This window comes from Dysidea avara, chromosome 1, assembly GCF_963678975.1.
Source record: "Dysidea avara chromosome 1, odDysAvar1.4, whole genome shotgun sequence".
NCBI classification, from domain to species: domain Eukaryota; kingdom Metazoa; phylum Porifera; class Demospongiae; order Dictyoceratida; family Dysideidae; genus Dysidea; species Dysidea avara.
The window spans coordinates 34,708,022-34,716,321 of record NC_089272.1 but is presented as its reverse complement, the minus strand read 5'-3'; the positions used below and the strand labels follow the sequence as shown (position 1 = coordinate 34,716,321).

General features: G+C 37.6%; 1 long non-coding RNA gene across 1 annotated transcript; it reads left to right on the top strand.

The window, feature by feature from the left end:
* The first annotated feature begins 5,392 nt into the window (after window positions 1-5,392).
* Window positions 5,393-7,460, top strand: LOC136263110 (uncharacterized). Its single transcript, XR_010704462.1, has 2 exons — window positions 5,393-5,492; window positions 7,297-7,460. It is a non-coding gene; the product is annotated as an uncharacterized lncRNA (long non-coding RNA).
* Window positions 7,461-8,300: the final 840 nt, after the last annotated feature.

Genomic DNA, 8,300 nt, shown 5'->3' with positions numbered 1-8,300 from the left:
TTTTTTAATTAAAAAATTCTCCGTATATTCCCCAATAGAACCCTGGCACAAAATAACAACTCGTATTTAACTTGGGATTGCTCCGTCGTCCAAGCTCCAATGAGGATGAAAATCACTGTGGGGTTTGTCCACACGCTGATCATGAAAATCCTAGTTTTATCGTGCGCGTTAGCGGTGGGGACTATTCTACGGAACGGAACGGAATGATGGACTAAACTACGGAACGGAACGCTTTCTCAAATTGAATCTTGCAACTTACCATTGCTAAACTGCCCTTACGAGTTATCAGTGGCACCTCCAGTGGGTGATTAAACATAAGATAAAAAGAATTAAAGGATCGATTGTGGGTTCTTGTTGGTTGTCATTAGTAACGAAGTATTAATTGTGGGATGAGCTGTATCAGTGATGTTCATCCTTGGTTCATCTACGGATATACCAAGAAGGGCATTTTATGTAAGCTGGTTTGCTCATTTTGACTTTAGAAAACAGTCTGGGCCGGCTTTTCAAGTCATTTGTCAGTGTACAAATAAAGCAAGCAGGAAGACACTGGTAACAGGAAAGAGCCAGCTGAATTAAAACTTGAAGAATTTTGTGCAGTGTGAGAGGAGTAAATATTTTGGCAGATCGCAAAGGGGCTATATTCTGCGAACATCACTGAATTGTATGCATGGAGTTATTAACAGACGGTGCAGTGGACTAATGCTGTATTCAATAGTGAACTGATTTTAACAAATTCAAGGATGTGTCTGACTGCTAGCCTTGAATCAGCCAAAACTCCAAGATCAACCAAATCTCAATTATAAGCTTAGCTATGCATGTGAAACCATGCCCATAGCCACCAGGCAAATGTGATTTGGACCAAGATGTGTGTGTAATTTCAATGTATATAGTCAGACCGGAAATGGAACACTCACATTAATTACATACCACCTAAGAATCCTAGGATTTCTTAAGTGTAACATTTCACATGCTTCACTTCAAACAAAACAGGTTAAATTTGTTCATCTATTTTCAAGTGTTTCCCAGTCCAGCTGCATGGTCCATGAAATTACAGTGGGATCACATGTATTTGTTACAGTGTGGGCTGCTCTGTGTTGGATCTACTCTAGAGTTGAGATTTCAAGGTAGACTGCCAATGTACCGACACTGTTGTAGCATATTTAAGTGGAGGACAAATGAATTCAGTAATGCTAGATTATTTAAGTATACAAATTTTTCATAATGAAATTGATATCCCATTTTGAGTTGTACCTCCACTTTGCAACATATTCAAGAACAAGAAGTTACCACCCTTTTAATCTCCAACCGCTGTCATTAAATATAACCAAGATCTCACCAGTCCTTGTTTTTTCCATCTACAATTTTGCTTTGGAACAATGATTATCTAAAAGCTCTAATTCATATTTAGTATTTAAATCTGTAATTCACCTTGTTGTGGTTTTACAAATTTTATTCTTCATTTCCTTTGAAGTTGTACAGTATAGGTAAACAAAGATAAATTTTCTCTCCCATCTTATTCTAGGACGGAGAAAAATTTAATTATTTGTATACAGGTTCAAAATTGAGAAAATATAAAGCAAGTGAATTAATATTATACAGTCAGTTTGCTTTTGGATATTTAATGTCTCCAATTGTAACAAAAATTCAATGAATCCATGCATCTCATCACTGGTTGTCTGAACCTTCTGCAAGTGATACCTCACTCAATCAACCATATATTCTGTTTATTAGACTGAATAAAGTCATGATCACCTAGACTGTTCCTGTCACCAGTAACTTTCTAGTTAATTTCTCTGTGGATATTACGCTCTGAAACTGAAGAAATTGAGTGGTCTTCTAAACTATTAATTTATCTTGTCAAGATCACCAGAAGCAACTGACATCCAATCAGCTACTGTATTGTAGTAACAAAACTTGCCTTGGTCATGCAATAAATGAATTGAAGAGACCTGCTTGATATATCAGGTAATAGAACAATGCACTGCATGAAACAGCTATTAATATTTTATTATTATCCTATTCCATTTCCTGAAAGTTCCACTGATGAATGCAACTTCAGTAATGATAGCGGCTAGACAAGCTGTAAGTTTTGATTCAGAAAACATTCCATTCTGTAAAATAGACCCCATCCTGGATTCAACTCACTACTCGGGCTAAGATATCTGACATTATGTAGTCCACTATTCTGCTAATGAAGCATTGATGTTCACACAATATATAGCCTCCTTGAGGTATCTGAATGTTTGCTCCTCACACACCGCACAAAATTCCTTTAGATTCTGTTTAGCCTGACAGAGTTGATTCAGCTTGTCACCATACTTGTTTCCTTTGTAGTGTAGCTACATACTGCCGGATTTATGCCTATTAGAAAGGCTGAGCCCCAGATTGTACATTCTAAAGTCAAAGTAAGCAAAAACAACTCACATATTAGCAAAAACAAGTCATGCATTAAGTTCCCTACTTGATACATCCGAAGATAAACAGCAAGAACTCACAATCGATCCTTAAGTTCGTTTTATCTTTCTTGGGATACGTTTGTTTACCAGCTGGAAGTGCCACCGATAACTTGTGCAGCAATAGTAAGCTGCAAGCTTCAATTTGAGAAAGCATTCCGTTCCGTAGTTTAGTCCATCATTCCGTTCCGTTCCGTTCCGTTCCGTAGAATAGACCCCACCCGCGTTAGCTACATATAAGTAAGTTTTGTGTTGTTTTGTAATCTTTTGAAGCCTTATAATGTATGTAGAATACTTTAAAACTTTTTAAAAAAGTACTGTCGGGTGGAAGGTAGTCACTGGTGCTTACTTTAAAGTGCGTAGTTACTTTGCTCGGGTTAGCGATTTTCAGCTCCAGAGCAATTTTCTGATGGCTGTGTCATCAGCTCAAAGTATAAACCACTTCAAAGTCGGCATAACAATACCATAATTGAAACCACAACTCCACCTTAGGTATTGTTGCAACATTGCGGCACCCGAGTCCACTTTAGTTGTTTACCTTTATAAGTTGTTTACTTTTATAAGTTGTTAACTTGATGTTTTTACTTACTTGACATAGCCTCTTGCCTATATATAGGTATACACCATTGTATTGAGAAGTGTGCAATAGGTGAACATATTTGCTCACCACAAAGTATACAAAGATAGCTGAGATCTGATACAATCTGAAGTTACTCTCATTACATGTACAAACTTGCAGATAGAAGCAACTGCAGTTTCAAGATGGCCCAGATTGCTAGATGGCTTCCTGATTCAATTGTGCCATTTTCCCCTTTAAAATGTATGGGGAGCCCCAGAGAAAAAATGTACCTTTTTTCAGTTTTTAAGCACTGTGCATGCCAAAGTAGCTAATTTCAACCCAAATAACTATATATTTCTGAGATCGGCAATCAATACTCTATCCATTGGGCATATAAAAAGCCCATTTTTCCAAAAATTAAAAATCGGGCTGGAATGCCTACTGTTAAAGCCTACAAGCTTTTAATATTAATCCATTTGAAATATTGTTTACAACATAAGTTATGTCATGTACACTGGTTTCCCCATCAATAGCCATCTGTTGTTAATGTGGTACATTTATTTAACCTTTAATGTTTGGATGTGGTTTAATGACCTCGTTTTGGGTAGCTACAATGTATTTATGCATACTACATTTAGTTGTATGGTTTGAATAATAAGATGCTCGGTTACATGCATAAAAGCATGCAAGTCTACACAATGTAATCACTCTTTTAGATAGGTCAAGGTATTAGTATTAGTAGTATTCAATTATGGACAATGTACAATCATTACAGGTAACTTATAGTCAATAGGCCGAGGGCCTTTTAGTCTGTCCCTATCCAATTTGATGTCAGTAATTATCTAAATTGATCTTAAACTTATTTAAACTATCTGACACGATCACATATAGGGGGAAGGAATTCCACTGATTTACAATTCGGTTAGTAAAGAGATTTAATCTTGGGTTGATCCTGGAGTAAACTAAATACACAATACCTACTTGTGAGAGTAATAAGATCATCCAACTACAGTTAAAAGGTGATTACATTACTACTCTTTAGCAGTTAATATGAAAACTTCCATGTAGCTAAAACAACTAATTTTGTAGTTCATTTCATACAGTGTCCTACCATTTTTATAAGTACATAAGATACCTTTTTTTACAATTTCATAGAGAATGTATGTAGCTACATCAGGTGAACACATGCATAGTTTCAGCATACAGTAAATACCGTACGTACCCATAAATGTATAGCTCCAGTGCCTAACTGGTAAAGTACATAGATAATAATAACAATAACACATCAACATTAAAATTAAGTAGCTAAAGAAGTCTAAAAGTCACCATTACTACATGATAGCTATCTGAGTGTTGAAATAAGTTACTGCTGTTGGTCCAGCAATGAAGGTTGGCTCAAGGCTTTCCGAGAAGCAGTAGCGTCTTGCAATCAGCCTTCTCTCAGTATAGCAGACTGTGGCTCATGCATGCACTTGATTTATTAGCTCACGTCAAGCCGAAGCACCTCAAATAGTCTGTTCTATTCGCTCCTTTTCTTTTACGTAGTTTAGCCCATTAATGTAGCGACATAATTATCTCATTATTTGAACAACAATTCTGAGAATGAGCTTAGAGTATTTCTTTGAAAAACCACAATATATATAAATAAACACTTAAACTTTTTTTTTAAATTTTTAAAATTTTTATTTGTTTTTGACAATGATAATAATATAAATAAACACTTAAACAGTGGGCAGAGAGGCAAACTCTGCCCAGTCCTGGGATGATGGTATTGTTGCCATTACAGAAGCAGCATTGCCACGTTGAACATCAATGGCAACCTTCTGAATTAAAAATTGGGTGGCCCTATTATCACCAGACTGTTCCATCACCCAGGAACCTATCCGCCTCACTAATGAGCGTGCACATGATCCCCAAGCACCCAGGGTCTCAACACGTAAAGGGGAGAAGTACAGTGAAATGATGAAATCAGAGAAGAATACTTTCTGCACTTAGCTGACTCTGCAGAGTTTGCCAGCCGGCTGGCACCACTTGCAGAAGTAGATAAATTAGATGGGGCCAGAGTGTCTGAACAGGTAAAGTCCCAGAGCAAGAGTAAGCCCGTGACCAAGGAATCAATGACATGCCATCTGGCCTCTTACCATCATTACGACACACACCGACTGGCTCCAAAACAGCAGGTACACCTCCAGACACCAGAGCACGACGAATAATTTCATTCACTGCAGCGTGCCGAGGAATACGGCCTCCACTACGCCTGCAAGACAAACTATGAGTTCCAAAAACATCAACTTTACAAAACAGTGGGCAGAGAGGCAAACTTTGCCCAGTCCTGGGATGATGGTAAAAACCACAATTCTGTTTATTAGGTGTTTTGCTAGCTAGCTATACGAGGTTCAGTAAACGTTTACTATATATTTGAATTTTGGGCGTATCATTATAGCGAGGCTAGCTATCAGAGAGCTTAACCGGCTGTTGCTGTAAGTTAAATCTGTTGCTTTGTGAAGCACACACTGGCTGAATTATTGTGGTAAGCAGGTGGCACTTAAATAGCTTAAATTGTATATGCAGTGGAACCTCTCTAGCTACAACGGACACCTTGGGACCAAGAATTTTTGGCTACTTTTCGTTGTGGTACTGTAAACAGGTTTTCCTTTCCGTAATACGCAGAGTTGTTAGCTAAAGAAATATTCCGCTAAACTGTTAGTCTCGGGTCTGCGAGGACGAGACTACTAAACTGTAGGGTTGGCAATGAAAAAATCGACCCTTTTTAGATTAACTTGTAATGGGGATGGAGCCTACCAATGGTCTAGTTTTAAATGGCGGGTTCGGTAATGACCAAATGCCTTCCGTTTCATGTGGGATATAGCCGTGTCATAAATTTTTAACGGATTTCGGCTCATTTTCATAAAAATGGGCAGGAACATCTAGAATGTTGTCCATTGCTGTTTTGGGTTATTGAGTGAGGTGCTCTACGCTTAAAAGGTGATTTGCTGTGCTTCAATTTTCGCTAAAACGGCACTTGACGGGTCTGCAATGAAAAATCAACCCACTGAAACGCACTTAACAAAGTATAAGGTTAGTTTACTAACTCCCAGGCACATTTTTGGACCTTATACGTGGAGATTTACAGTGTTTACGTGCCAACGCAAACTGATTCCCTTGCTCACGCTGTACTAGAAACTCGCAGCATGCGCATCTGTTTCACCAAGAATACGCATCCGTTTTCGATAGTATACTGACCACCATGCAATGCACCATTCATGGAAACATTGAAGTGTTCTAAACAGCATCGATGATGCTGCTGCCTATTTTTATTTAAAAACCTGAATAATCGCGAAATTTTAAAGTGCGCGCTACAGAAACAGCGAGGGGAATCACTGTATTATTACCCTACGGCTTTGAATGATGTAGACTTGGGTAGGTTTATCATCCAGAGTTGGAGAAGAGACTATAGAGGGAGAATAAACGTCTTAATGATTAAGACAAAATATACATTAGGAGCATACAGGGGCCTAGTCACAGAGGGTACCATGTGCTGATGGATCAGTACAGGAGCCCTGGCAAGAGTTACATTAACTAAAATTAAATTACAATACACCAAAAAATATAATACTTAAAGCTTACCTACGGTGGTCTAAAAGATCCCATTCCGGGGAGGCTCTAGAATATTTTTTCATTGCTAACCCTAAGGCCATACCTATTTGATCTTATGTTGCGCGGGCAAAATTATTTTAAATTTGGGTAGGTAGGTCGGTTTGAAAATGAAAATGATAAAAAATTTTAACACAAGCGTACAAAATGCAAATAATGAATGTAGCTATAATAGTACATACACAGTTAAAAAATCTAGGTTTCATACTCTTCTAGTAGCATCAGATTTAAACATAAATCTCCAAAAGAGCTTTCCCATCGTATTCTACAATTTTAGAGCATTGGACGATCTTCAATGGTCCCTTTTGGACTATATCACGAGGGTGTTTATGATGTGTTGTCCTTAATTAAGAACACGTGATCCGCAAACGTGATTTTCAAAATTATTTCATTTGAAGAAAAATGCAGTCTGTCGGGCCCACGCAACATAAGATCAAATAGGTATGGCCTAACGTGCATTAGTTAGTCTGGTGTATAAAAATATTAAAGTAGCATTTTTAAAATTTATTTAACTTATTAGCTAAGGCTTTACAGCACAAGGGCTCCACTGAAAATCAGTGTTTTTCACTGAGTGGAATCCCTGTTTAAATATTACAATTACAATTACAATTACAATTACAAGTGCTTAAGGTCCGCTGTAGGACACCTGGTCCGAGGGGTCCGCCACGATTCGGAATCACGCCGAAGACCTCAGGAATTACTGGAATCAATCAAGGAATCATGGAAGTATGGGAATCTGAAGTGGAATCAACTTTGTAATTAGAAATATTTTGAAATAAATGTTATGAAAATTATATCGTAAATTACCGTTTAACACAGTATAACACACTCATAAGCTAAAGACGCTAACTCTCACTTGTTTTGCACCTGGTTTTACACTTTGTGTATACGCCTACGTGTATTACAGTGAGTGTTCCTGTGCGTTTCTAGTGAGGTTTAAGTCTTCGCAAGTGAGTGCGAGCCGTCGCAGAAGCAGCTAACTACAGCCACTATATACTAGCTAATTCATTCTCCGTCGGCTGGCTGTTGGATCGAGGTTTCCCGGATTCCAGAACATCCTGTAATCTAACAATTTCAATAACAGCTCCTACAAGTTCTCAGTGGGGCCCGGATCCGGTGTTCCCAACGAGACTTATACTAACCCTTAGCTAACTAGCTTGTTAATGAGTTGCAATACATTCTTACTATAATTATTGCAGAACTCATATGGGTGGGTATATTACAATATAGATGTAAAATCATGAGGCTACAAATATAAGCTATAAAAATAAATTACAATGTAATATGTTTCAGAAGTTCCTTAAAAGTATCTATATTGTCACAATTTATATCACTAGGTAGAGTGTTCCACAATCAAATTGAAGCAGGAAAGAAACTGTATTTATAAGAATCAATAGCTGTGTCTGGCTGTATAAATTTAAGTTCACTACTTCTGGTATACCTTGATCTATGAGCTATATAATCAGGAAGTGATACATCCGCAATGCTATGAATAATTTTATGGAACATCTGAAGCCTTAAATGTTTGAAATGAGTTTCAATGGTGCTCGAGTTAAGACGTGATAACATGTTTGATACACAGCTGGTTTGATATTAATCATTCATTACAAAGTGAGCTGCACATCTTTGCACAG